The 27,498-nt window shown below is 44.0% G+C and overlaps 1 long non-coding RNA gene across 1 annotated transcript in view; it reads right to left on the bottom strand.

The window, feature by feature from the left end:
- LOC122464926 overlaps positions 1-24,256 on the bottom strand; it is a 29,790-nt gene extending 5,534 nt beyond the window's left edge. Inside the window, exon 1 of the long non-coding RNA XR_006289367.1 lies at positions 24,123-24,256. This is a non-coding gene — a long non-coding RNA (uncharacterized LOC122464926). The remainder of the gene's footprint in view (positions 1-24,122) is intronic.
- Positions 24,257-27,498: the final 3,242 nt, after the last annotated feature.

Below are 27,498 nucleotides of genomic sequence, written 5' to 3'. Positions count from 1 at the left end.
TAAGGGCTGGCAGGCCACCTCCACCCAGCCATTTGCTAGCTCTGCCATAGCAGAGCTTTTCTGCTCCTTGCAGATCTCCCAAGTGAAGCTTTCCCCTCAACCCAGCTTGTCTTCACAAGCCCTCAGGCTGGGAGCTCTGGAGAGCTGTTTCTCCCTTCCTCTCTGCCTCCAGCAGGCTCTCTAGAGGAGACCCTCACCCTCCCTCTCTGGCCTCTTTTAGATTGCTAATAGGGCCAGCACACCATCAAGGTGCCCTAAAAGCCCTGGTTATGACCAGGGGAGGATTCCCCTGCCACAGGCCCCTTGGATGACAGCTATCAGGCTATGCCTTAGCTTGCTCATGCACACAAAGTCATGGTAACCACATAGTCAAATGACAGGTTCTACTTCTGACCAACTAGCGGACTGCACAGTTACTGTGATTACCACTCAGTGCTCTGTTTTTTACTGTTCCAGCTTTGTGCTTTTTCCTGGCACGGCCACCCTGCTGCAGAGCCATGTACACACACAGCACTAGAAAATAAGTCATAATAAAGATGTGGGTAGTGAAGGAGCTTAAAACTGATGCTAGGATCAGAAAAGGAGACAGAAATGTCTGAGATGTTTAACTGAAGGAAGAATTTCAGTGTAACAGCTGTGTTAGTCTGTATTCGCAAAAAGAAAAGGAGTACTTGTGGCACCTTAGAGACTAACCAATTTATTTGAGCATAAGCTTTCGTGAGCTACAGCTCATTTCATCCGATGAAGTGAGCTGTAGCTCACGAAAGCTTATGCTCAATTAAATTGGTTAGTCTCTAAGGTGCCACAAGTACTCCTTTTCTTTTTGAAGGAAGAGTATTTGCCATACAACCATAGACCCAGGATAATGAAAAAACAGTAATGTATCAAATTAGGAGTATGTACCTAATGAGGCCAGCAAGAATTAGTGTTAGTGTCAGTATTAATGTCTTCATTAATGATCCAGAAAAAAAGCACGCTCATGAAATTCAGCAGGCAATGGTCCTTTGGAAGATGATGCTAAGTGAGTGCAGAGAAATAATACAAAGACCTAGAAACAAGGGCGGAAAATAATAATGAGTTTGAGCTTGGAAAAATGTAGGCAAACACATCTGGGAAAGCTATGTGAAACACAGGTACTCACTGAGATGGCAACATCTGGAAAATAGTAATATAGCAGGAAATGAGGGGTGAGATCCCTATTGACATGAAACTCCCGTGCACTTCAGCCGAGCGAGGATGTCACCCTAAGTGCTATAGTAGGCAAATAAGGCATGAGTATGCAATGCTACATGCCAGCAAAAAGATAAATCCAATTTGGGTACATACACTGACCTTCCCTGTAAGGCTCTGGTACACATACACTTCCTGTATGCATTCAGTTCTAGATACTGCCTTGCCATACAAGTATCAATGAATTTAAGAGATTTCAAAGAAGAGCACCAAAAATGACTACATGCTAGGAAGAAGGATTTAGGAGAAATTATTTAAAGAGCTAAGTATGCACTTGTATAGCTTGCCCAAGCAATGATGAACTGGAAAGGGGACATATGAAAACAGCTTACAGGTATCTGCAGAGTATAAACATCAAGGTGACTGAGGAACTATTTAGTGTGATACAACTAGGAGTGATGGGATGAAATTAAGAAAGGGACCATTTAAGCTGTAGAAAGGGAAAGACATCCAGATAATTAGCCTGTGGAATAGTCTCTAAGGGAAGTAGTGGAAAGCATATTGCTTGGAGCATTTAAACTGCATTGACAGGGGGACGGAAAGGATGACCTTATGGGTCTGCTGTTCCATCTTTTCTCTCTGTATTTCTCTTTTTCTCTCTCCAGGGACGTGTCCTAGCAATGGGCCCTGATTTAGTATTATAGCTTGGCAGTATTATAGCTCTGACAATATAATAAAAATCCACTAGATGGTGCTCTTGACGTTTCTTAACCAGCATCACAGTATAAGAACACACTACACAAGCAGTAATGTAGAAAAGGATACATTTAATGTTTTAAAAATAATTGAAGTACCAGAGTCTATAACAATGGCAAGATCAGGTGAGTGTGAGTGAGAGTGATGGCACCTTTCTAAAACACTGAGATATAAATCTTGTGCAATAAAAATAAATGTGCAATTGAACAAGATTACCTAAAGAGAGAGCATTCAAAGAAACCATGTAATGGGAATGGAGTATTTATTCTGCAATGTCTAGTACCCAGTTAGAGAGGAATTTCTAGGGAGATGTATTTCATGTTCTAATGAAGGCCCCATCAGTAATAAATAGTGTTATTGCTGTAAACATTTTCTACATCCATAATATCTCATTAATCGTAGTGTCTCCCAGATCAGATAATACAGCTACTAAAACTACCGTATCACAGGTACTCCCTGGGCTCTGAAGCAAATGAGCCCAAATACAGCTCTAATATATTGTTCACTTCCATAATACTTTGCCATTAACTTGAGAAACGGCAAAACCAAAAAACTTCTTGCTTGTACTAAAAGATGGAAAGTAAAAGATCTGCACTTATTCTGTTGACCTTGAATTAAAACTTGTCATTGCTTTTACCTCCAATTGAAGCACATAGATTACATGTTCTGGCTGAATTATGTAATTTCAGATTGATTTATTGACCAAAAGTGTGCCATTTTTCATGCATATTATTTTAGATTTGCTATGCACAAACTTTAAAAGGATATCTTTTCATTTGGGTAGATTCAGTCAATGGCTCCTTCCCAACAAGGAGCAACATGCAGGTGGACCCTGGAAACCACCTGCAGCCCCTATTCAGGCCAACGGGACATTTCCTGCAGTTCTCCATGCAAATCCAGGTGGCAATGATGTCATCTGAAAAGATGGGATATTTCCTGTTGCTCTGTAGAGAAAAGAGCGCAGATTCTGACTGATCTGTCCACATATGTGGTAACTTCAGGATTTTCAGAGGACGGAAATGAGGCCTTCTCTGCCTGAGGATGCTGGTGCTCACTAGGGTTCCAGATATCCTGGAAGAACTCAATTCCACAACCTGGTCTTTGGGCCCCATCCTTCCTAACTGGGAGTCTGGTAGAGAGATCCTCTAGACCTTCCTGGAAGAGATCAGCTGTATGTCTGATCTGGGAGACACTATGATTAATGAGATATTATAGATGTAGATAATGTTTACAGCAATAACACTATTTATAAGGAACTGAAGGGGTCTTTATTAGAGCATGAAATACATCTCCATAGAAATTCCTCTCTAACTGGGTACTAGTCATTGCAGAATAAATACTCCACCCCGTTACATGGCTTCTTTGAATGCTCTCTCTTTATTGTACAAGATTTATACCTCAGTTTTTTTAAAAAGGTGCCATCACCCTCATGACCTGATCTTCCCATTTTTATAGAGCTGAATCTCATCTACTTTTGAGTAAGATCATTGAGAAGGGTGTGGAGAGGTAGCTTTGAGTGTCTAGATGTCTCAGATCTTCCTCATCTGTTTGGCATCAGACCTGGTTATGGCACTGAACATGTCCTGGCAGTGTTGGTCTATGTTTACCTCCTGGCGATGGATAAGGATCAGATGTCCAGGCTGATATTATCAGAACTGTTAACTGCCTTTGACACCATTGATCATGAGGTATCATTGACTCGCAGACCCAAACAAGAGAAGATGGAGCTGCCTTGCAGCAATTTCATCCTTTTCTCTCAAAGTGATTTAAGAGGTTAGTTTTGGATAATGTTTTTTCTGTCCCAGAGGCCACCTCATGTCAGGTCCCTCAAAGTGCCATCTTATCACCCTTTCTTCTCAATGCCTATATGGAATTAATATGAGGGTTAGTGAGTGGATGTGAGTTGAAATTTTTTCAATATGCTAATGATTCTCTCCTCTCTTATGCCACTCTATTCCATGAAGAGCATAGGACCTTCATCCACTGCCTTCCATCTTTGCCAGTCACCTGCTGCAGTCTTAGCTTTTTCCCATGTCATTTCTGATAGCTTTTAGTTCTGCTTCTATTGTGTGTTTCCATGTTATTCTTGGTCTACCTCATCACCTCCTGCCCTGGAGGTTTCAGTCCAACACCTGTCTTGTCATGTTATTCAGATCGTTCCTCCATATATGTCGTAGACATCTCCATTTTCGTTCTGAAATTTCCGTCCAATTGGTTTCTGTTTCGTCCTCTTCCAGAGTTCTTTGTTTGTGATTTTTTTTGGCCACCTGATATTGAGGATTTGGCTGAGGCAGCTGTTTATGATAACTTGGAGTGTAGATAGTAAAGGTCTTAATAAGTCTCCAAGTTTCAGCACCATCTAGTAAGACTGACTTTATAATGGTGTTAGATATTCAAAGTTTAGTTTGGAGCGCAATATTTCTGTTTCTCCAGATTGGCTTAAGAGTTACAAAGGCATATTTGGTTTTTGTTATTCTGGTTTTAATTTCTTGGTCTGTACTTACAATGCTACCAAGAAATGTGAAATATTGGACCTCTTCTATGTCAGTCCCAGAACTTTGTCATAAATCATATTGTTATAATCCTTTCTGAAACTGGTGCCCATTCTATCAGGCTTTTGCCTGCGCTCCTTGATCAGACCCACACCATCTCTGTGTACATCACTGGAATTCAGTAGTCCAGAATATAGTAAGATGTGTCCAGTTGGTAAGGTTATTTGTCCTGATGTTACCCATCTCATTTCACTTAGGCCTAGTATATCTAGTTTATCTATCAATTTCTTTTGTTACTTGGACCATTTTACCAAGATCTGCACATTCCATGTACCAACTTTTGATAATGGATTTAGGAGAAAGCAAATTCATCAGCAGAGTAGCTTCCTTGCAGGTTTGGCCACTTTGTGTCATCATCTTTCTTCTAGGTCTATTTAAATTGAGTTGACTTGGACATGAGTTTGTTGAACAGAGCAGTAGCATACCCTAACGACTTTGTTTTTTACAGGAGAAGGTCGGTAGCCCACTCTCAACCCCTTATGCTAAAGGGTGCTAAAGACACTCATCTCTATATCCCTATTTCAATGAACTCAAAGGGTATGGTCAAGCCTGAACCATGGATGAAAGAGCCAGCTGCCTGAGGCTCAATACAGGGACGATTGAGGTGATGTTGGTAGGTTGGAAGAAGAAATTGGAGGATAGGGTGAGGATTAGATCTGCTTTTTAAACTGAAGGGGCACATTTATTGCTTGTTAGTAGCATTCACAATTTAGGGGTTTTGCTAGATACCCAGCTGCTATTAAATGGTCAGATAGCAGCAATGACTAGGACAAATTCCACCCCTCCCCCCGTGATTAATCAAGAGATGGTAACTTTTCTCTCAAATGTGGACCATCATTGCTATGGTTATTCATGTCTTTTTCTCTTTGAGATAAGACTACTACAATGTGTTCTACATACGGCTATTTGTTAAATCAGCTTGGAAAATGAAGCTAGTGTTGAAGGTTAAGTCCAGTATTTTGCTGTGATTATGTGGTACCTGATGTGGATTTCTGGATGGTGTTTAAGGTGTTGATTTTGATCTGTAGGGTATACCTGCATTGCACAGTTAACCCAGGCTCTTACCAGGGTTTTAACCTTAACCTCACTACCATCCACACACAACAACCTCTTACCTGATGCTTTCAGCCTGGGCTAGCTGACCCAGCTGGGGGTGCCGGTTAAAACCCAGGCTTCAGTTTAACTCAGGAAAGAACCTGCCACTTTGCAGTGAGGAACACTCAAACTTGGGCTAGTCCCAGATGCTGATCACACAGGTTTACTGCAGTGTAGACACAGGCATAGTCAAAGATAAATATCTCATTTGTTTGTATTATAGTGAGACTAAGCTCCCCAGGGCAGGAAGGGACTGTCTTCTGTTTCTTGTATAGCACTAAGAACACTGTCAAGTAATAAAAATAACTGCACTGGGTGGTGTACAAGTTGTCAGTGCAAATGTGGACTTTGTTTTTCAAATATTGGTTCAGCTGGGGTTTTTTTTTGAGTTCTGCACTTTGAGTTATGGAGAGTTTTCCATTTGAGAAACATTCATACAATGAATCAAAATGTCTTATCTTCAGATAATAGCTGGTACTCTGTGTGACCTACAGCTGCTGGTGTTTAAAAAAATAGGGAGACGCATAAGCACAACAATCACTATTGAACATACTGGGAAGGGTTGTTCTTTCTGTGGTTAGTGTATGAGATTCAAGATTCCTGGATGCTGTTTCTAGCTCTGACACAAGCTCCTTGTGACTGAGTTTACAAGTCTGCAAACTAGTTTATCTTCTCTTCCCCACACTGCTCTGGCCTCTCTCTCTGATAAACCCCAGTGACCCGTGAAGTAAATATCACTATTTTACAGACAAGTAAACTGAGGAACGAGGAAACCCTGGCAGAGCATAACAGTGTTAGTGTCAATGCTTTAGCAATTGAGAGTGTCATTTTTACTTGACAGCTACTAACACACACAGAGCAAAGCACACCAGAGAAAGAGACAGCAGTGGTAACGGGATGTGGGGGAAAACATATCAGACTTTCTAATGCCCTTGCATGGAGCTTGGACTTAAGATTTGTGGTCCCCTGTGGTTCATTTCAGGATCCCAAATATTTGGAATGTGCCAGGCTAATGTAGTGCTTTTGAAGGAACACAGGATCGTTCCAGAGGATTGAAAGCAGAAGCATAGTATGGGGCAAACAGAGGTGAGCGTCTAGGAGAAAAAATAGAGGAGTGAAAGGGCCCTTCACCCCTGGGGAGTGCTGGATACCTTTTTAAGCTGAGCTCCTATTAGTTTATGAGGAGGAGCTGTCTGTCTGTGTGTGGCACTTACTGAGGGAAAGTGAAGTCAAATAAATGAGTTTTGCTTTTGGTTCTGAAAGTGGCTAGTTCCATGGCCGGAGAGAGTTCCTAGTGTAAGTCCAGCTCCTGTGAAAAATCTGTTTCCTTCACTCTGAAGCCTCCCCTGTTGGCTGATGGTTGATAGTTTCATTTTGTTCCAGTGGAGCAGGATGATTGTGGGAGATCACAATCATGGGGTGGGTGTGGGGATGGTGGAAGGAGAAAGAGGTTAGGGCCAGTCCCTGCGAACACTTTGGATACCATGACAGAGAGTTTGACCCAGGCTCTTTATCCAATAGGCAGCCAATGCAGAGAGTCACAGCAACCGGTTTACTAATCAGATCGGTTGGATTTTACACCAGTTTGAGATTTTCCAAGATATGTGGCTCATTACAAGATAAGACAGGTTTCAGAGTAGCAGCCGTGTTAGTCTGTATTCGCAAAAAGAAAAGGAGTACTTGTGGCACCTTAGAGACTTACAAATTTATTTGAGCATAAGCTTTCGTGAGCTATAGCTCATTTCATCGGATGCATTCAGTGACCGCAAAAAGAAAAGGGTACTTGTGGCACCTTAGAGACTAACAAATTTATTTGAGCATAAGCTTTCGTGAGCTTTTTGAGCTGTAGCTCACGAAAACTTATGCTCAAATAAATTTGTTAGTCTCTAAGGTGCCACAAGTACTCCTTTTCTTTTTACAAGATAAGAGTTTCTTGTGGCTCATGAATATACAGATCATGGGGCCAGATCTCAGTTTGATAGGATGATATGCAAACTTTTGGGCAATTACAGATGGAAAGGAGCATATTTTGCTAACATGGCTATTTGGGCATCTAACAACACTGGAGTCCCAAAGGACCTCAAAGTGGTGAACTAATTTCACAGATGCCCTCACTGCAGGGGGATGTTATCGGGGGATGGGGCAGTAAATTTAATGAAAACATTTTCTCTTCCTGCATGAGAACTGCGTGGGTTCAGTCTTAGCCAACTGCTCTCTGCAAGGCCTGGGAATAACTGACAGATGGTGCTGTTTCCTTTTGATGCAGAAGAAATGTCGGGGGTGGGTATCATCCTCAGTCTGAGTAGTCTTGCCTACTCTCCAAAGAGGGTCATACAGATGCTGAATTCTGTGGGGAAGGGGGCTGAGTCTTGTGGGCCTTGAGAACTTTTATTTAAAAGAATCCTAGCATAACAAATCAAACGACTGGGGTAACATTGTTGCAGTATGCAGTATTTTAGGCCATTATGGAAGAAAACTCACGTTTAAAATTAGACACAGAGAGCAAGATCTTCAGCTGCTGTAAATTAGCAAAGCTCCATTGTTAGAGCTACATCAGTTTACACCAGAGCATTTTGTGCACTGAATTTCATTGTGCTTTTATAGACTGAAATGACCACATCAAATCAAGTGGTAACTTTCTATTTTATTCAGACAAATATCAGAGCAAAATCACCAGGCTTAAGAGGAAATCAAATGCTCCAGCAGGAGCAAACGGTGACCTTTTCCAGACCGCACAATTTAGAGATGCTAAACTGCATTGTACAGAAGAATCATGTTTCAGATTAAGAACTGTAGAAGGAAACAAGGATTATTTCCTGTGAGTCAGGTGCATGAAAGGAAAATAAAATAGCTTTGCCGCTTAATATAGGATGTTGATGATGTGATATTTTGTAAGATACAACAATGAATTTCTCACATAGTGTTGGTAGGTTAAAATAATTCGTGCATCCAATTTCTTGAGTACAGAGTAGTGTACAGAGTCCTTTGTGATTTTTGGTACAAATGCTTTGTGATGCTAAGGGAAGACTAGTGAAAGCCAGAATTGAGTTACTGACTACTTCAAAAAGAAAAGGAGTACTTGTGGCACCTTAGAGACTAACCAATTTATTTGAGCATAAGCTTTCGTGAGCTACAGCTCACTTCTTCGGTGAGCTATAGCTCACGAAAGCTTATGCTCAAATAAATTGGTTAGTCTCTAAGGTGCCACAAGTACTCCTTTTCTTTTTGCGAATACAGACTAACACGGCTGTCACTCTGAAACCTGACTACTTCAAAGCATCCTTGCCTTGTTCAGTTCCAGATCCTACCTTTCTAGAATGGGCCATTTAATCTGTATTGCTAGCTGTTACCAGTGTGCTGAACAAAATATTCATGGCATATTCTCATCTTAATGTGTGGGACACTGTCAGTATAGCATCCCTTGGTGTTTACAGGAGCCATATAGGTTAAAGCCCTGCAAATTCAAATATATAGCTGAGAAATACTTGGTATCTTGGAGGTGAACTGAAAGGCTTTTTCCTGTCTTAAGCCTGAGAGCTGAATTCAGCTTCCTTTCACCAAATGATAATCTCATATGTATTAGCACCTTTCATCCTGAGAGTTCCAGAAAACTTCACAGTTTTTACAACCATTTCTCAGATGAGTGAGTAGCTGCCAACATGCTGCAAACAGCAGGGGAGAGGTGAAAATTTTGGGCAAGGACAGTTAGGCAAACCCCTACTCTAATATGTCATGGGACTTTTAATGTTGAACAGAGCAGAAGGGACCTGAGTTTTTAAAGGTCTCATCAGATGGACCTCCTTCACATACAGCAAACTGCATGGAACTCACTTGATGTACTGCAGAAAGGTGATAGGCTGATGTGCTGGGAGGACTAGTTCATGTTAGCATAGTCCTCTTCAAACAGGACTACATTAATATGAACTTGGAACCTTTACATTTGCCTGCAGAATCTACATGGGGGAGTTACAGTGCAGCACTTTGGTGCACATTGCTATTCACACCCCCATAATCCAAACTGCGGGGCAGTGTAGTCAAGACCTCGAATGCTATTTCTGACTTTGCCACTGAGTTGCTGCATGACCTGAGGCAAGTCACCTGAGTCAATGTTTTCAAATTTGGGTGCTTAGAGTTTGGCACTCAAATCCATCTTTAGCCCCATAAATAAGTGCCCTGACTTACAGAGCTGCTGAGCAGCTAAAGCTTTCATTGAAATCGGAAAGTCAGGTCATTTTATTTATGAGCCTAAATTATTTAAATCACTAACTTTAGGGATCTGAGTTTTAAAAAATTTGTCCTTGACCTCTAACTGTGTCTCACTTTTCTCATTTGCAAATAATACTTAGACATCTTTGTAAAGTGCTTTGGCGGCTACAGATGAAAGGCAGTCTATAAACAGGATTATAAGTGTTAATATTATAAGACAACTATTCTTGGATTTGAACTTTTGATTCCATGCAGTCTTGATATTTCAAACTTGATACTTTGACTACTCAGCCATCCCCCGGGGAAAGGAGAGCAATGTTTCACCCTTCAAAAAACCAACTGCTTTCCTTACACGGCTTGATTTGTGAAGACATCAACTCCAGCAGAGAGCACAGAATCCTGAGCTCAGGTTTTGATAAGTAGATAGAGAAGGAAATACTTTCAATTTAGTTTTACACCAGATTTTTAGTCTTAAAGTAAAAAAAAAAAATAGGGAAAATTCTTCTCACATTTACACTGGTACAATTTCATCAACTTCAATACAGTTACACCAGAGTAATTGAGCAGAGAATTTGCCTTATGTGGCGTTCTTGATTTGGACTCTTAATAAATTATCTGCCTCAATAGAGTTTGTTTTCCAGCTTTTTTTTTGGTCACATTTTCTGCTGTGTTTCTACATAATGATTGGAGCTGACTGGGTATACAAAGCAAACAACTACACATTCCTGTGTCACTCTTTCCATATACAAAAATCCAACAACATTCTTTATTAAAAACATTTATTTCAGTTTCCTTTTTTTACAATTTAACTTTTTCTCTGACAGAGCACAAGAATAAAGACAAATGCAGAACAATCAACACGCCATGTTTAAGAAATATTGGTTTCTTCAAATCACAAATCATTTCATATATACTGCAAATTCACTGTTTAGGGAAACTTTCTATTGAGAAAGTCTCTGCTGGAGGGAGCCTTCCCCACTACAGGGAAAGACTCTGGCAATTCCCCAATACTGAAGCCTGCCCCTGCTCCAGGGAAAGACTCCGGCAGTGGGGAAAGGCTCTGGCAGAGGGAGGCAGTGGGGAAAGGCTGCCAGAGCCTTTCCTCACCACAGGGAAAGGCTCTGGCAGTGGGGAGCTGCCTTTCCCAGCTGCCTCACCCTGCCACAGCCTTTCACTGACACTGCAGTGTGGATGCAGCTTGTTTTTCATTGTGGCATGTAGCTAAAAACATACCCTATATGCCACTGAAAGTGGTGTATAGTGTAGGTGTAGCAAAAAAAGAAGAAAAAGCTGTCTGCCAACAAGCACTAAGGGACAGATGGATGGAAGTAGTGAGCTGCCACCCCAACTGTCTTCTGGGACACAGGGATCTACCACAACACCATTGCGCCTTCCTTGTCCTGATCCTGAGAGATGTCCTGACCTGAGCGGGCCAGAGACAGGGAACCAGATAACATCACCACCTCCACCTGCTTTGACTAAATCCCAACCACCTCCTGGGATATGAAACTATGTCAAAAACAAAAAAACCCTCCACATATCTTTTTCCTTCTCTACTTTGTTTCTTCTCTCTCTCTCTCCTTTTTTCCTTCGGTCTAATCAGAGACTGGCTTAGCCAACCAAGACTGTATATTTTGCAACACTGCTGTGATCCTGAGACCAAAAGGGGCAGCTAAAAGCAACGCCCTAAATAGCCTGACACTGGTACAAGTTTGCCAGGTTTTGCAGTGGCTGATAAGATGATGTGCCATGCCTCTGTGTCTCCACCAGTGTCAGCACCAGAGACAGAAGCTGCACCTTTGCTGTTTGATTTTCTCTCCCCTCTTGTGTGTGTTTTGTCTTTTAGGAAACACGATTAGTCTTTAACAACAACAACTCTAGCTCATTTCAACTAACTCTTCTCTGTTCCCTAAAAAGAATAGTTATTACCATTTTTAATGCCATCTAAACAACTGTCCTTCTAAAAACTCTCTTCAGCTATAGGTAAAGGGAACAGGGAGATGTTGCTATAATGAAAGCCTTACTTAATTCTATACTTTTCAAATGCTGTAAGTCATTTCCCCCCCCCTCTTTTCTGTATCTTTAATGAAAGGCTAAGCCAATTTCTAATGGTGTGTTTGCCATGGGACTAATCAGACCGGGATCTTTCTATTCCAAGCAGTGAACCTTATTTAAAAGTGTTTAATGGTAGACAGTTACGGGGTCATGTTAATACCTTTGAGTCTGTGGGTATGTCTTCACTACCTGCTGGATCGGCGGGCAGCGATCGATCCAGCGGGGATCAATTTATTGTGTGTAGTCTAGACGCGATAAATCGATCCCTAAGCACTCTCCCGTTGACTCCTGTACTCCAACACCGTGAGAGGCGCAGGCGGAGTCGACGGGGGAGTGGCAGCAGTCGACTCACTGTGGTACAGACACCACGGTAAGTCGATCTAAGTACGTTGACTTCAGCTACGTTATTCATTGAAGGGTGTTGGTCCATCCACCTGCAAACAGTCAGGGCACACCCTGACCGTTGTGAGGAGCAACACATTGCTCCGTCCAAGGACGAGGACCAGATATGAACCCTGGGAACTTGATTAAAGGTGGGAACTTGATTAAAGGACAGTAATCGTGGGAAGCTTCCTTGGCTTGGCCTTAAGGCCTGAGAATTAAGAATGTAGTAGATAGAAGCTGAAAAACAAGAATATTAATCAATGTCATGCATTCCTTTGCGGTGAAAGTAGGTAATGTGCAGGGGGGAGAAATATAATAAAGGAGAAGGTGGAAAGCTGACAGGCAGCAGCCCATTTCAGCTGACCAGCTTGCTTGCTTGAATAAATCTGTGTTCTGTCTCATCATTGAACCGCCACAACTGGCGCCCAAACGTGGGGCCCTCAGCACTCACCTCGCCCGGCAAGGGTTTCAGACGCGTCACTCATCCGCTTCGTGGATCCCGGTGAGTATTTTTCGTTGTGGTAAGTATGGGAAGTTCCCTCTCTGCTTTGCAAGTGCAACATCGCACTGAGCTACAGTATTTGCTGCGTAAGGCTCAGCATGTCTGCCCCACTCGAGAACTCACTCTCCTGTTACAGGAGGTGAGTGCCCAGTGCCCGTGGTACCCTGAAGCCGGAACCCTTAAGCTAGCGGACTGGGAGCGTTTGGGCCAGACATTGCATGAAGAACCTCGGGCGCCCGTGCAGGCTTTACATGCCTGGCACCTCTGCCGCGATGCGATACAGCGTGTCGCCTCGGACAGGCCCTCCGTCGCGAGGCTGGTGATCTCGCCACGCCCGTCGGCTCCTGCAGTCACCCCCCCTCCTACCGATGCAACACAGTGTGTCGCCTCGGAAGAACCTTCTCTCGCGCCAATAGAGGGGCTGCCAATTCCGCCACCGCCGTCGGCTCCTGCAGCCATCCCTCTCCCTGCTTCGCCCCCAGTGCCTTTTTTACCACCGCCTCCCTTACCTTCCCCGCCGGAGCCGGTGTGTGATTACCCTCCCCCCCTAGGACCCCATGCTTCGGGGCCCCCCACGGGGTCGTCTGCATCTGCTCAGAGGCTTTCGCTGGTGCAACAAATGGTTCACGCAGCGAAGACTCGCTCAGATCTTACAGCAGAGGAGCTGGCTGAGCTGGTCTCAGTTTGTCCGGTGACCTGGCAGAATGACGACCAGGGCAACCCGGTTGGAACCTGGGTTACTTTGCCTTACTCGGTGGTTAGAGAGGTAAAGAAAGCGATTCGCGAGTTCGGTCTGACTAGCACGTTTGTGCGTGGTCTCATTGAAGGGCTAGGTAGTGGGTACTCCTTGATCCCTGAAGATTGGAAGGCGCTGTTGCGCATGATGTTGTCACCCAGTCAGTATGTTATTTGGGTCAGTGAGTATCGGCAGGAGGCGGACCGTCAGGCCCAGATTCATAGAGCAGCAGGTGTTAATGTTATTTATGAGCAATTGGCAGGGGAGGGACAGTTTGCTACCGTTGAGCAGCAGACCCAACTCCCTCAGGTCTTCTTCCCTATCATTTCCACCTGCGCCCAGCATGCTTTCCGGAGGGTCCCGGATTCAGGCAAGCCTACAAAAAGCTTTGTCAGTATCCGTCAGGGTGCATCAGAGTCCTTTCTGGATTTTACCAACAGATTGCAGGAGGCTATCCTCCGACAGGTGGATAATGCTGTGGCCGCTCAGGAGATCCTGTTAAAATTGGCGGTTGAGAATGCGAATGAGGATTGCCGCCGTGCTCTCCAGACGGCGCAAGTCTCTGGCATTTTAGAGCTCTCAGACATGCTACGGGCGTGCCAGAACATCGGCACACAAGCCCATAAGGCTGGAGTTCTGGCTGCCGCCCTGAGAAAGACCGGGAGGGAGGGGAAGCGTTGTTACCGCTGTGGTAAGGAGGGTCACTTTCAGCGGGAGTGCCGCTCATCAAAGGCACCCGCTCGACCCTCAAAGAAGTGCCCCAAGTGTGGGAAGGGCTATCACTGGGCTAATCAGTGTCGTAGCGGGTCGGGAAACCGCGCAGCGGGTACCCCCCGAACCCAGGGCCAAACGGGGGTGTTTCCCACTCAGACAACCATTCCTCTGCCTTAAAATCCATAGACTCTATGAGGGCGGCGACTGCTGGAAGTGCAGGGCTTGATTTGATCATGCAGGAGGACACTGATTTTCGGCTGCCAGGGGAGGTCTGCGCCATACCTACTCAGGTGACGGGACCTCTCCCTGCCGGCTTTGTGGGTCTCGTTCTCCCTCGCTCTCATGCTGGGAAACAGGGCTTTTTTGTCATCCCCGGAGTCATTGATGCCGACTACACCGGCATTATTAAGGTTCAGGTGTGGACTCATCTTCCACAGTCGCTCCCGCGTGGAAGGTCAATTGCACAATTGATTTTAGTCCCCTATCAGGTGCCAGCTGCCGAGGATCGAACTCGGGGCGGAGGCGGCTTTGGATCAACGTTGTCTCACTCGCCGTCTCACAGCGCGTCCTCTCCACTTATTGCTCTGACAATGTCAGTCCGCCCCTCGAAACCTCAGTTAACACTTCTCTTAAATGATGTTCCCTTCACAGGGCTGGTGGACACTGGAGCTGACGTTACGGTGATTCGTGATCCGGAGTGGCCGGTTAGTTGGCCTACGGTTCCTTCTAAAGAGTTGTGGGGGATCGGGGGTAGTAAACCCGGGCGACAGAGTTTGTCTTGGGTCACGGTCTCTAAACCGGGAGGCCGTGCCCTTGCTACTATCCGCCCTTTTGTGCTCCCTGTCCACCTCAATATTTGGGGCCGTGATTTACTTACAAAGCTGGACACCACCCTCGATATTAATATCTGATGGCTCAAAACCCTCCCTCACCCACATTGCCCTCCGCATTACCCTTGGTATGGCAATCCTTAGAGCCCGTCTGGATTGACCAGTGGCCCCTCCCTCTAGAAAAACTGAAAGCGCTTCATTCGCTTGTGCAGCAGCATTTGCAGGCACAGCGCTTGGAGTGCTCTACTAGTCCCTGGAACACCCCGGTGTTCGTTATTAAGAAAAAATCTGGTGCTTGGCGGCTGTTACATGATTTAAGGGAAATAAATAAACGCATCCAACCTATGGGCCCCTTGCAGTTTGGCTTGCCAAATCCAAATTTAATTCCTCAAACCGATCAGCTGTGTGTGTCAGATTTAAAAGATTGTTTTTTCACCATCCCCCTTTGCCCACAAGATCGCGAAAAATTCGCGTTTACGGTGCCACAATATAATAATCAGCAACCCTCTCAAAGGTATCAGTGGAAGGTCTTACCCCAGGGAATGCAAAATAGTCCAACCTTGTGTCAGCTTTTTGTGGATCGGGCCCTCACCCCTTTCCGTGCCCGGTACCCTACGCTAAAGGTCTACCATTATATGGATGACATTTTGCTTAGTGGTCCCCAGGTCACGGAACAACAGATTGAATCTTTGTCTCAAATTCTCGGCCAAAATGGCCTGTTGGTGGCACCAGAAAAAATCCAACGCTCTTATCCCTACCACTACCTCGGCCATAAGGTTTTACAAACCTATGCTGCTCCGGTTCGTCCGGCACTAACTCTACCTCAACCCCTAACCCTTGTTAAATTACAACAGATTTTGGGTCATTTAAATTGGATTCGGCCCTATTTTCGTCTCCCCACCTCAATGCTGCAGCCGTTGTTCGAGCTCCTACGTGGAGCCCGAGCACCGGGTGCAGTTATTGCCATCACTGAAGAGCACATTGCCTGCATTCGACAAATTAATGCAGCATTGAGTCAGCAGTTTGTGGACAGACCCCCTGAGGTCCGTCCCCTACGGTTGATTCTTCTTGCCACCCCTCATACGCCCACTGCGGCTCTGTTTGTGCCCCGTACGAATACAGCCGTCTCTATCATCGAGTGGCTGTACCTCTCCTCCACTCCTCCTCGGAATATTTACCCATATCTAGATGCCCTGTCTGATCTTGTTCGTAAAGCCCGCCACCGTGCAGTGCAACTCACTGGCACTGATTTAGTTGATATTGTGTTCCCCTTGTCCCGTAGTGAATTTGATTCCTTGTGCCACACCTCTTTGGCTTGGCAGGTTGCTCTTTGTGATTATGTGGGAGAAATTTCTTATAACCCCCCAAAAGATCCTCGGTTGGTAATTACCCAAAAGGTGCCTCTAATTGTTCATCGTCTTAGCCACTCTCAACCCATTGTTTCTGCTGTTACTCTTTTTACTGATGGCTCTTCACATCGAGGTGTTGTCACCTATCAATCCGGTGACCCCCCTCGCTGGCATTCTCGTTTTACACTGCCTCAGCGTTCCGCGCAGCGCTCGGAACTGGCTGCTGTTATTTTGGCCTTTCAACTTTTTGCTGATTGTCCCTTTAATTTAATTGTGGATACCCATTATGTTTATCAAGTGATTGATCATTTACCCCTTGCCCTCATTACCCCTCAGGTCGATGCGGACCTCCTTCGCCTATTTTTGTCTTTGCAATATCTTATCTCCACTCGTAATTTTCTTTATTTTGTTGCTCACATTCGCAGTCATACCCCTTTGCCTGGGTCACTCACTGAGGGCAATGCGCGCGCCGATCGCGCGCTACGTGGTCAGGTAAATTCTCTTTTTTCTGACCCCATTGAAAGCCATGCCTTTTTTCATCAGTCTGCCTCAGTTTTGGCCCGGCAGTTTCACATTCCTACTGATCATGCACGTTCCATTGTTCGTTCCTGCCCCCACTGTGCCGCTGCTGCCCCTACCTTTTCTTATGCCGTTAACCCCAGAGGTACCGCAGCGAATCAGCTGTGGCAAATGGATGTCACTCACGTGCCACAATTCCGCCCCTATTCCTTTTTACATGTTTCTGTTGACACTTATTCAGGATTTCTCTGGGCAACCCCACAGCGTGTGGAAGCCACTGCCAAAGTGATTCACCATTTGCTAGCCTGTTTTTCTGTTATGGGTCGCCCAAGCCAGATTAAAACAGATAACGCCCCAGCCTACTGCTCCACAGCCCTCTCCACCTTTTGTGCCCGATGGGACGTCCGTCTTAAACACGGGATCCCTTATAATTCCACGGGCCAAGCCATTGTTGAACGTGCCAATCGCACGCTCAAAACCTTGCTTGATAAACAATTAAAACAAGGGGAGCTGCGTCTCCGAACCTTAGGAGACATTCAACAACAAATGCATATCCTTTTGTTTACTTTAAATAACTTAACGCTGAACGCAGATCAGCAGACCCCCGCGGATCGGCATTTTCACCTATCTGAGGTACTGGAAAGACCGCGTGTCTTTTACCGTCAGCTGCCTGATCCGCAGTGGCTGGGCCCAGTACCTCTAATCACTTGGGGTCGGGGATATGCTGCGGTGTCTCTCCCTGCAGGACCGTTGTGGGTTCCAGCCCGGTGTGTGCGACCGGCACTGAAACAGCATGGCATGGCGCCAGGGGCTGCCGAACCCCATACCGGAGTTTCAGCTGACCTTGGAGGAGAACGCGGTGCCTCCCGGGTCAACAACGGCGGGACGGAAACGGAAGAGGCGTAGCGCCCCAAGCCAGCCCGTGACATGGGGAGCAGTAAAAGCATTGGTCGCGGCGGCTCAACGAAGACTGGCAGCAAACCAACAGCCAGAGACTCCTGAGACTTTGTTTGTGGCGATTCTCGCCCAAATCACTGCTAACTCTGTACTGATTGTATGCTTTTTGTGCCTGCTAATTCCTGTAGGGGTTGGCTCGGAAGCGCTTCCCCCGTTACGGGCCCGAATGACATATAACATATGGGAAAGATTGGCTTCAATAGCAAACGTTACCCACTTTTGCTTGTCTAATTCTGTAGAAGCCGGAGAATTGTTAGGTACATGCCTTATTCCAGTATGTCATCACCCTGAGGAGATAGGGAATGAGACGATGCTCGCTGCTTACGCGAATCTCTCTTCCCAGTACTCTGGCATGGCTAATTGGGGCCCGGCCTACTATACCTTGCCTCACACGGCTATATCCCTCCACACACCGTACCCGGCCGGGGCCAACGATGTCACCTGTGCGCGTGTGGTTAACTGCACTAGTACAAGCCATCTCTAGGCTGGCTGCGACAACTTTTTGGTTATGCTGTGTTTATAATCATTGGGCTTATTTTTTGCTGCTGCTGTGTACAATGTATTCCCTCTTTGCTAAGGCTTTGTAGAGATTCGCCCTGGCAAGCTCCCCGAGTTATGTCCTTGCCTATTTGGGAGTTAAATTGCTCGCAAAAGCAAATTGCCGGCTCCCATGAGAGGGCCGAGTATAATTAAACAAAAAGGGGGAGATGAAGGGCCCATGTTTGGTCCATCCACCTGCAAACAGTCAGGGCACACCCTGACCGTTGTGAGGAGCAACACATTGCTCCGTCCAAGGACGAGGACCAGATATGAACCCTGGGAACTTGATTAAAGGTGGGAACTTGATTAAAGGACAGTAATCGTGGGAAGCTTCCTTGGCTTGGCCTTAAGGCCTGAGAATTAAGAATGTAGTAGATAGAAGCTGAAAAACAAGAATATTAATCAATGTCATGCATTCCTTTGCGGTGAAAGTAGGTAATGTGCAGGGGGGAGAAATATAATAAAGGAGAAGGTGGAAAGCTGACAGGCAGCAGCCCATTTCAGCTGACCAGCTTGCTTGCTTGAATAAATCTGTGTTCTGTCTCATCATTGAACCGCCACAATTCATGTAGCTGAAGTTGCGGAACTTAGATCGATTCCCCACCCCCAGTGTAGACCAGGGCTGTGTGTCCATATTGCCATCTAAATCAATGCAACTCTTCCCCAGCTGCAAAATGCACTTCCCTACCTCACAGGGGTATTGTGAGGTTAAATGCATAAAACTTGTGAAGTACTGAGATACTACCATATTGGGAACCATAAAAATACTTTAATCTTGCATGGATTTGACATTGCAATACATGCCCAGGGTCATTCCCTTTGCTACTGCATGTCAGTGAGACCCTTTTTGGAAGCATACAAATGGCCATACTGGCTCAGACCGGTGGTCCATGTAGCCAAGTATCCTGTCTTCTGACCATGGCCTATGCCAGGTATTTCAGAGGGAATGAACAGAACAGGGCAATTATTCAGTGATCCATCCCGTCATCCACTCCCAGCTTCTGGCAGTCAGGGCCTGGGACACCCAGAGCATGGGGTTGCATCCCTGACCATCTTAGCTAACAGCCATTGGACCTATCCCCCAGGAACTTATCTAATTCTTTTTTGAATCCAGTTATAGTTCTGACCTTCACAACATCTCCTGGCAATGTGTTCCACGGGTTGACAGTGTGTTATGTGAAGAAGTACTTCCTTATGTTTGTTTTAAGCCTGTTGCCTATTATTTCCTGGTTCTTGTGTTATCTGAAGGAGGAAATAACACTTCCTTATTCATTTTCTCCACATTATTCATGATTTTATAGACCTTTATCATACCCCCACTTAGTGGTCTCTTTTCCAAATTGAAAAGTCCCAATCTTTTAAATCTCTCCTCATATGGAAGCTGTTCCATATCCCTAATATTTTTGTTGCCCTTCTTTGTACCTTTTCCATTTCTAATATCTCTTTTTTTGAGATGGGGTGACAGAACTGTATTCAAGGTGTGGGCATACCATGGATTTATATAATGGCATTATAATGTGTTGTTATCTATCCCTTTCCTAATGGTGCCTAGGATTCTGTTAGCTTTTTTTTTTTTTTCCACTGCTGCTGCACATTGAGTGGATGTTTTTAGAGAACTATCCCCAATGATTCCAAGAGCTCTTTCTTGAGTGATTACAGCGAATGTATAGTTGGGATTATGTTTTCCAGTGTGCATGACATTGCATTTATCAACACTGAATTTCATCTGCCACTTTGTAACCCAATCACCCAATTTTGTGAGTTCCCTTTGTAACTCCTCCCAATCTGCTTTGGACTTAACTATTCTGAGTAATTTTATATTGTCTGCAAATTTTTCCACCTCACTCTTTACCCCCTTTTCCAGACCATTTATGAATCTGGTGAACAGTACTGGTCCCAGTACAGATCCCTGGGGCACATCACTATTTATCTCTCTCCCTTCTGAAAACTGATAATTTACTCCTACTCTTTCTTTCCTGTCTTTCAACCAGTTACTGATCCATGAGAGGACCTCCCATCTTATCCCATGACTTATCAGGAAACTACAGACCGGTCAGCCTCACCTCAGTCCCTGCAAAAATCATGGAGCAGGTCCTCAAGGAATCCATTTTGAAGCACTTGGAGGAGAGGAAGGAGATCAGGAACAGTCAACATGGATTCACCAAGGGCAAGTCATGTCTGACCAACCTGATTGCCTTCTATGATGAGATAACTGGCTCTGTGGATATGGGGAAGCAGTGGATGTGATATACTTTGACTTTAGGAAAGCTTTTGACACGGTCTCCCACAGTATTCTTGCCAGCAAGATAAAGTAGTATGGCCTGGATGAATGGACTATAAGGTGGATAGAAAGTTGGCTAGATTGTCGGGCTCAGTGGGTAGTGATCAATGGCTCCATGTCTAGTTGGCAGCTGGTATCAAGTGGAGTGCCCTAAGGGTCGGTCCTCGGGCCGGTTTTGTTCAATATCTTTATAAATGATCCGGAGGATGGTGTGGATTGCACCCTCAGAAAGTTTGCAGATGACACTAAACTGGGAGGAGAGGTAGATACGCTGGAGGGTAGTGATAGGATACAGAGGGCCCTAGACAAATTAGAGGATTGGGCCAAAAGAAATCTGATGAGGTTCAACAAGGACAAGTGCAGAGTCCTGCACTTAGGACAGAAGAATCCCATGCACCGCTACAGACTAGGGATGCAGTGGCTAGGCAGCAGTTCTGCAGAAAAGGACCTGGGGATTACAGTGGACGAGAAGATGGATATGAGTCAGCAGTGTGCCCTTGTTGCCAAGAAGGCTAACGGCATATTGGGCTGCAGTAGTAGAGCATTGCCAGTAGATCGAGGGAAGTGATTATTCCTCTCTTCAGCACTGGTGAAGCCACATCTGGAGTGCTGTGTCCAGTTTTGGGCCCCCCACGACAGAAAAGATGTAGACAAATTGGAGAGAGTCCAGAGGAGGGCAATGAAAATGATTAGGGGGTTTGGGCACATGATTTATGAGGAGAGACTGAGGGAACTAGGCTTATTTAGTCTGCAGAAGAGAAGAGTGAAGGGGGATTTGATAGCAGCCTTCAACTACCTGAAGGGGGGTTCCAAAGAGGATGGAGCTAGGCTGTTCTCAGTGGTGGCAGATGACAGAACATGGAGCAATCCTCTCAAGTTGCAGTAGGGAGAGGTCTAGGTTGGATATTAGGAAAAAACTATTTCACTAGGAGGGTGGTGAAGCACTGGAATGAGTTACCTAGGGAGGTGGTGGAATCTCCATCCTTAGAGGTTTTCAAGGCCCAGCTTAACAAAGCCCTGGCTGGGATGATTTAGTTGGGTTTGGTCCTGCTTTGAGCAGGGGGTTGGACTAGATGACCTCCTGAGGTTTCTTCCAACCCTAATCTTCTATGATTCTATGACTGCTTACTTTGCATAAGAACCTTTGGTGAGGGACCTTGTCAAAAGCTTTTTGAAAGTCCAAGTACACTATATCCTGTGGATCACCCTATCCACGTGTTTGTTGATCCCTTCAAAAAATTATAGTAGATTGTGAGGCATGATTGCACTTTACAAAAGCCATGTTGACTCTTCCCCAACAAATTGTGTTCATCTATGTATCTGATAATTCTATTCTTTACTATAGTTTCAGCCAATTTTCCTGGTACTGAAATTAGGCTTACTGGCTTGTAATTGCAAGGATCGCCTCTGGAGCTTTTTATAAACATCAGTGTTACATTATCTATCCTCCAGTCATCTGGTACAGAAGCTGATGTAAGTGACAGTTTACATGCCACAAATAGTATTTCTGCATTTTCATTTTTGAGTTCCCTCAGAACTCTTGGGTGAATACCATCTGGTCCTGGTGACTTATTATTGTTCCATTTATCAATTTGTTCCAAAGCCTCCTCTATTGACACCTCAATCTGGGACAGTTCCTCTGATTTGTCACCTAAAAAGAATGGCTCAGGTGTGTGAATTTCCCTCACATCCTCTGCAGTGAAGAACGATGCAAAGAATTAATTTAGCTTCTCCATGTGACATTACTCAGGATACAATCTGGACTGTTAAACAGCTGAGTCCTCTCAGTTTGCCAATTTGGGGTGCCTTTTACACTGCTTTGCTGTGAGAACAACCACTCTTAGTCCTGCTCACACACAGGCTCTAGCATGCAAAATCACTCCTAACTGAATTGGCTATTAACCAAGATGGACAGGGATGGTTTGCCTCTGTTTGCCAGAAGCTGGGCATGGGCAACAGGGGATGGATCACTTGATGATTACCTATTCTGGTCATTCCCTCTGAAGCACTTGGCATTGGCTACTATCAGAAAATAGGATACTGGGCTAGTTGGACCTTTGGTCTGACTCAGTATGGCTGTTCTTATGTTCTGAATTACATGAATGCTCTGGCCAGCCACCTATGAATTACATAGAGGATAACACCAGCAAATTCCCAGTCCCAGACCTTCCCTAGAAATGAGTTAATACAAGGATAGCTGAAATCTCCCATTATTATAGAAATTGAAATGATGAGTTCTAGATAGAAAAGAGAAGTTGAGACAATTTTTTTCCAGTCATAGGGGAACGGACATATGATATGAAAGTCTAAAGACTTTAAACAAATGAGCAATTCAATAATTTACAACACTGAAGCAGAACCATGTGTGAGAAGATGTCAACTCTGGAAAAATTCCAGTCATCCCAGAAGGTGAACAATTTAATTATTGATTAAAATACCCAATTTTAAAAATCTATTTTAGAATTTAGATGAGGAGAAATACAGGGTAAGCATTTTCTTAAAGATGAACTAAGAAACTTTTGTAAACAGAGAATTACTGGATGAAGTCTCACAATACACAGAATGTATGAGCACAGTCAGCGCCTGATTCTTACTGCTATGTTGTGAGCATTGACCTGAGAGGGAGCACTCCTTGGGGCACAGAACTTCCTGGCAGATTTGGATGTGTGAGCAAAGAAATTACATGCTGTTTGTCCCAACTGTGTTCAGGGAAACAGGACTTTGTGTACATTCTTTGTAAATAAACAGAATTGCACCAAAGAGTATACCTGACTCATTTCAAATTTCTTCTCCTAACAGAAACAACCTAGCAAGGCCCCAAATATTGGCTAACCACTCCGGCCAAAAGGGGCAGCAATATATTGGTTTGAGTATTTAAAATTCACAGTTAAAGGTACTTTGTGTATTTTGGCCCAAATTCTTCTCTCACTTATGCTATGTAATCCCATTGGCTTCCTGGAACTAGACTGGTGAAATGAGAATTTTGTTGTTGTTGTTGGCTTTGTACTGCTTTTTAATGTCTGCTAAAATTCGTTTAAAAGCCACAGAAAGAAAGAAACATTTTACACGTAAGGAATAAACCACTATATTAACAATAAAGCTTTCGGAGTTGACTGGCCATAAATGAGAGGGAGGCATTAACATAGAAGAATTCTGACACTTTTGAGGAGACTTCCAAAACCCCACAATATTTGAAGTCGGTAGAGGGTGGGGTGAAATGGAGGTGACACAGAGCAGTTTTTGACCCAGCTGCAACTGCTGAAAAATGAAAGTTTGGATCCACAAGGCTGAGGATGCAGAACCTAAGTGACAGGTCAAGAGACAAGACTTCAGCAGAAAGGGCAATGCCATTTTTAACTCTGGCCCAGAAAAACAAGAGACTAATTAACCATCTGTCTCCAAAGAGAACATTTTCAGCCCTTTTTATCCATTATTAGATCTGCCTGGAAATGAGCCCTGACTGGAAAATTACTTACCTTTTAATTAACTCCAAGAAGTGCTGAACTGAGATAGGTGCTGAGCCACGAAAGATGTGCAGAGCAATTTTAAAGCTGCCTAATAGGAACTGAGATGCCAGAGCATCCAACTCAAACACAGGTGCATTAAGAGCTGTCAGGTGCTGGACTGTTAAGGAACAGTGAAAGACCATTCCTATCAAGCAGTGAAATTCTTCTTCGCCCCACATCACCCCCAAAGGGGATAAAATGGCTCAGAAGGGGCTATTTGACTGAATGGGCTGCACCTGGATGAGCTGTAAGCTGACTATACAGCCCTAATTGAATCTGGAGCACACCTGGGCAGTATAAAGTGTGAGCGCAGCAAGCAGAAAGGGGCTGTAGGGAGACAGAGTTGGCAGTCACTCTCAGGATTGAGAGAAAGGAGTAGGAAGAAGCCTAGGGACAACAGCCACCAGAGTGAGACCACATGGACTGTACTGTAACTGCTGATTGTGGGGTCCGTAGGCTAGAACCCAGTGTAGAGAGAAGCCTGGGTTCACCTCCCAGCCATTGGGAAAATGGCACTGGCAATGGACTTTGAAGACTGCCCATGGCAGTTTGGTTAGAGAGACTTTGATACCCTGAGAGAGGGAGGGGGAACTGGCTGGAGAGCCAAGCTATGAAGAGGAAGCACTACAGTTGTGGGACATGAGAGAGGCAGCTCAATGAGAGATCAGGACAAGGGGTTGCAAAACCACAAAAGGAGGTGTCAAACCAGGGTGAGCAAAACCCAGATGAGCCACAAGGAGGCACCACAGCAGTGAGTGGAGCAAACCCCATCACACCAACAAAGGAACAGAGGAGGGGGAAAAAAACCTTAACACGTACCTCTGTTACATACTGTAAATGGGAAATGACATTGATAGGTAGTCATATCTGTTATGTAATGGCCCATAGACTTATTGTCCCTGATTGATCTTAAGACATGAAGTTCCCTATATTTATTAGTTAACTCTCATAATTGTGGAAAAGAGGTTAATGGATTCTTGAGAAAGAAGAATATCATCAGCATACTTTCTTTTGTAAGCGGAGTCTCATACTTGAAATCCCTACCCTTCACCTAGGTGCCCTCTTAAATAAGCATAGACAATGGTATGATCTAACAGAAGAAGTGACAAAGTACTACCTTCTCCAATACCCTTTGGGATTTCAAATGCAGAGTAGAACTGCTCCTCTGTGGCTAGGAGGAAATTATAGAGGAATCTGATCCATTTGATAAAATTTGGCCCAAATCCTAAATTCAGCTGGCAAAGATATTTTGAACAAGACTGTTTTTCCACTGGAAAATGGGGTGTCCTCAAAATCTAAATTTTCTGTGGGAAAAGATTGATTTCAATGGAATTTTCTGCCAGGAAAGTTTAAACAAAATGATTTGATGTAGAAATGTCTAAATGTTCTTTCTGATGGAAAATGTTAAAACAAAACATTTTGACATTTCCAAATAGAAATTTTTGAGAACTATTCATTATTTGAAACATTTGGATATTTTGACTTTTTTCATTGTAATTTGAGATGAAAACAAATGTAGAAATATTAGCATTTCCCTTGAGATAAATATTCTGTTTTTCCAATCGGCTCTAATCTTAAGTACAGTTAGTATCAAAGGTTCTGGAGCCAAATTCTACCCTTAGTTATGTTCTCCTATCTCCAGCTGTACAAGGACAGCATTTACCTCAATCTTTTCAGAGGTACAACTGGCCTAAATACAACAGTGATGGAGGCATTAGAAATGACTAGCTGGCTGCCTATGGGGTGCTGATTTTATCTTTGCACTGGATGAATGAGAGAGAGAATTTTTTTAGTGTTGTTAGCACCAAGTCTGCCTTTGAATACACAAAGCTACACATTATGCAGCATTTGCACAAAATAACTGCTATAATCATTAGAAAAGTCAAATCCAACCCATGTGGTAAGCTTATGTTCTGTAAAGATAATTACCCTGTATCATATAATGAAGTACAGAGGTTCAAATAGTTATATTCCCAGTGTAAGGCTAGTTATTCAAGTAATGAATACTCTATCTACCTTACTTGTGACAGAGAGGATTGCGATGGAAAGAAATCACTTATTTTATTTTTGAACAAACCAAGTAAATTTGGCAATAGCCAGAAAATACATCAGTTGATATCGTGAGAAATTGCCTAATTTCTGATAATCTATGTAGCAGGATTCCAGGATTGTGACTCTGTGTCACTCTGAAGCCTAGAATGTCTGAGTCAGTGTGAAGTGATAGAAAACAGCTAAAGTAAGGCTCAGAGTTCTTTTTGTTTAGAATGTCACCAAGTTCAATCATCGCTAGGATTCATGGCCTGCCATTCTCCAGTTGTTAAATTCTCAGCTATTTTGGGCTTTTCTACATTTTATGAATTATAGCTGTATGTCTACACAGGCTCTCACCTAGTGTTTGATATGACTGAAAGATTACAATTCTATAAAGCGCTTATATGATTAGTATATTTTATCCTATTCTGTTCATACAGCTAATTCAGTTCATTTGAATGACAGACAGTTGCTTAATGAGAGATTGTGGTAAATAATTAGCAGTAGTATTTCTGCTAAATTGAAATCTTCATTTCTGCTTCCTGCTATTTAATAAATTAGGCATTAGGCAATTTCTTTATCCATGCAGTCCTTATATATGCACACAACCCTACTGTCAGCATGTTTCTTTGACAGTGCTTGGTTTGATTTATATGTTAATGAATGTATCTGCTGTGCAGACAGATTTGGTCAGAGGCCAAGCTAAGGAAGCATGCAAAACTACGAATTTCTGAGTATATATGCCTCTAAGCCAGAAAGACATGGAAATTAACAAACTGCTTTGGCAGGGGGAAATCAGCCATCTTAGAGAATACTACAATCATGATCCCTTGAAATTTAGTACCTCTCAGTGCCATTTCCCATACCAAGAGTAAAAGAACTGGAATTGCATATGGCCACTTGAACTATGCCTATTCTTGCAGAATGTGTGACTGGCTTTAGAAGGTTGAGATTTACATTTTTTGGCAGTCTCCTTGGCGAGGGAATCAATTTCTCTCATTAAGGACTTATCAAGTAAAGCATGGGGCAGAGAAAGCCCTGAATTCAGGGATACCAGTGTAGGGAGCATGCATGGGCATCCTCTGAGTGCTGCACAGGACAACCATTCCATAGCAACTCTTCATCGGGCCCACAGAAAAAGTTTAGAGGGAGGACTGCTACATGGGAATCATGGACATAATTTCTACTATCAGGAGATAACCGTGTTAGTCTGTATCCACAAAAACAACAAGAAGTCCGGTGGCACCTTAAAGACTAACAGATTTATTTGGGCATAAGCTTTCGTTGGTAAAAAACCCCACTTCGTCAGATGCAA

The sequence above is a fragment of the Chelonia mydas genome, chromosome 3, assembly GCF_015237465.2.
Source record: "Chelonia mydas isolate rCheMyd1 chromosome 3, rCheMyd1.pri.v2, whole genome shotgun sequence".
NCBI lineage: Eukaryota > Metazoa > Chordata > Testudines > Cheloniidae > Chelonia > Chelonia mydas.
Note: the sequence above shows the minus strand (reverse complement) of the source record. Positions and strands in the feature narration are given on the sequence as shown.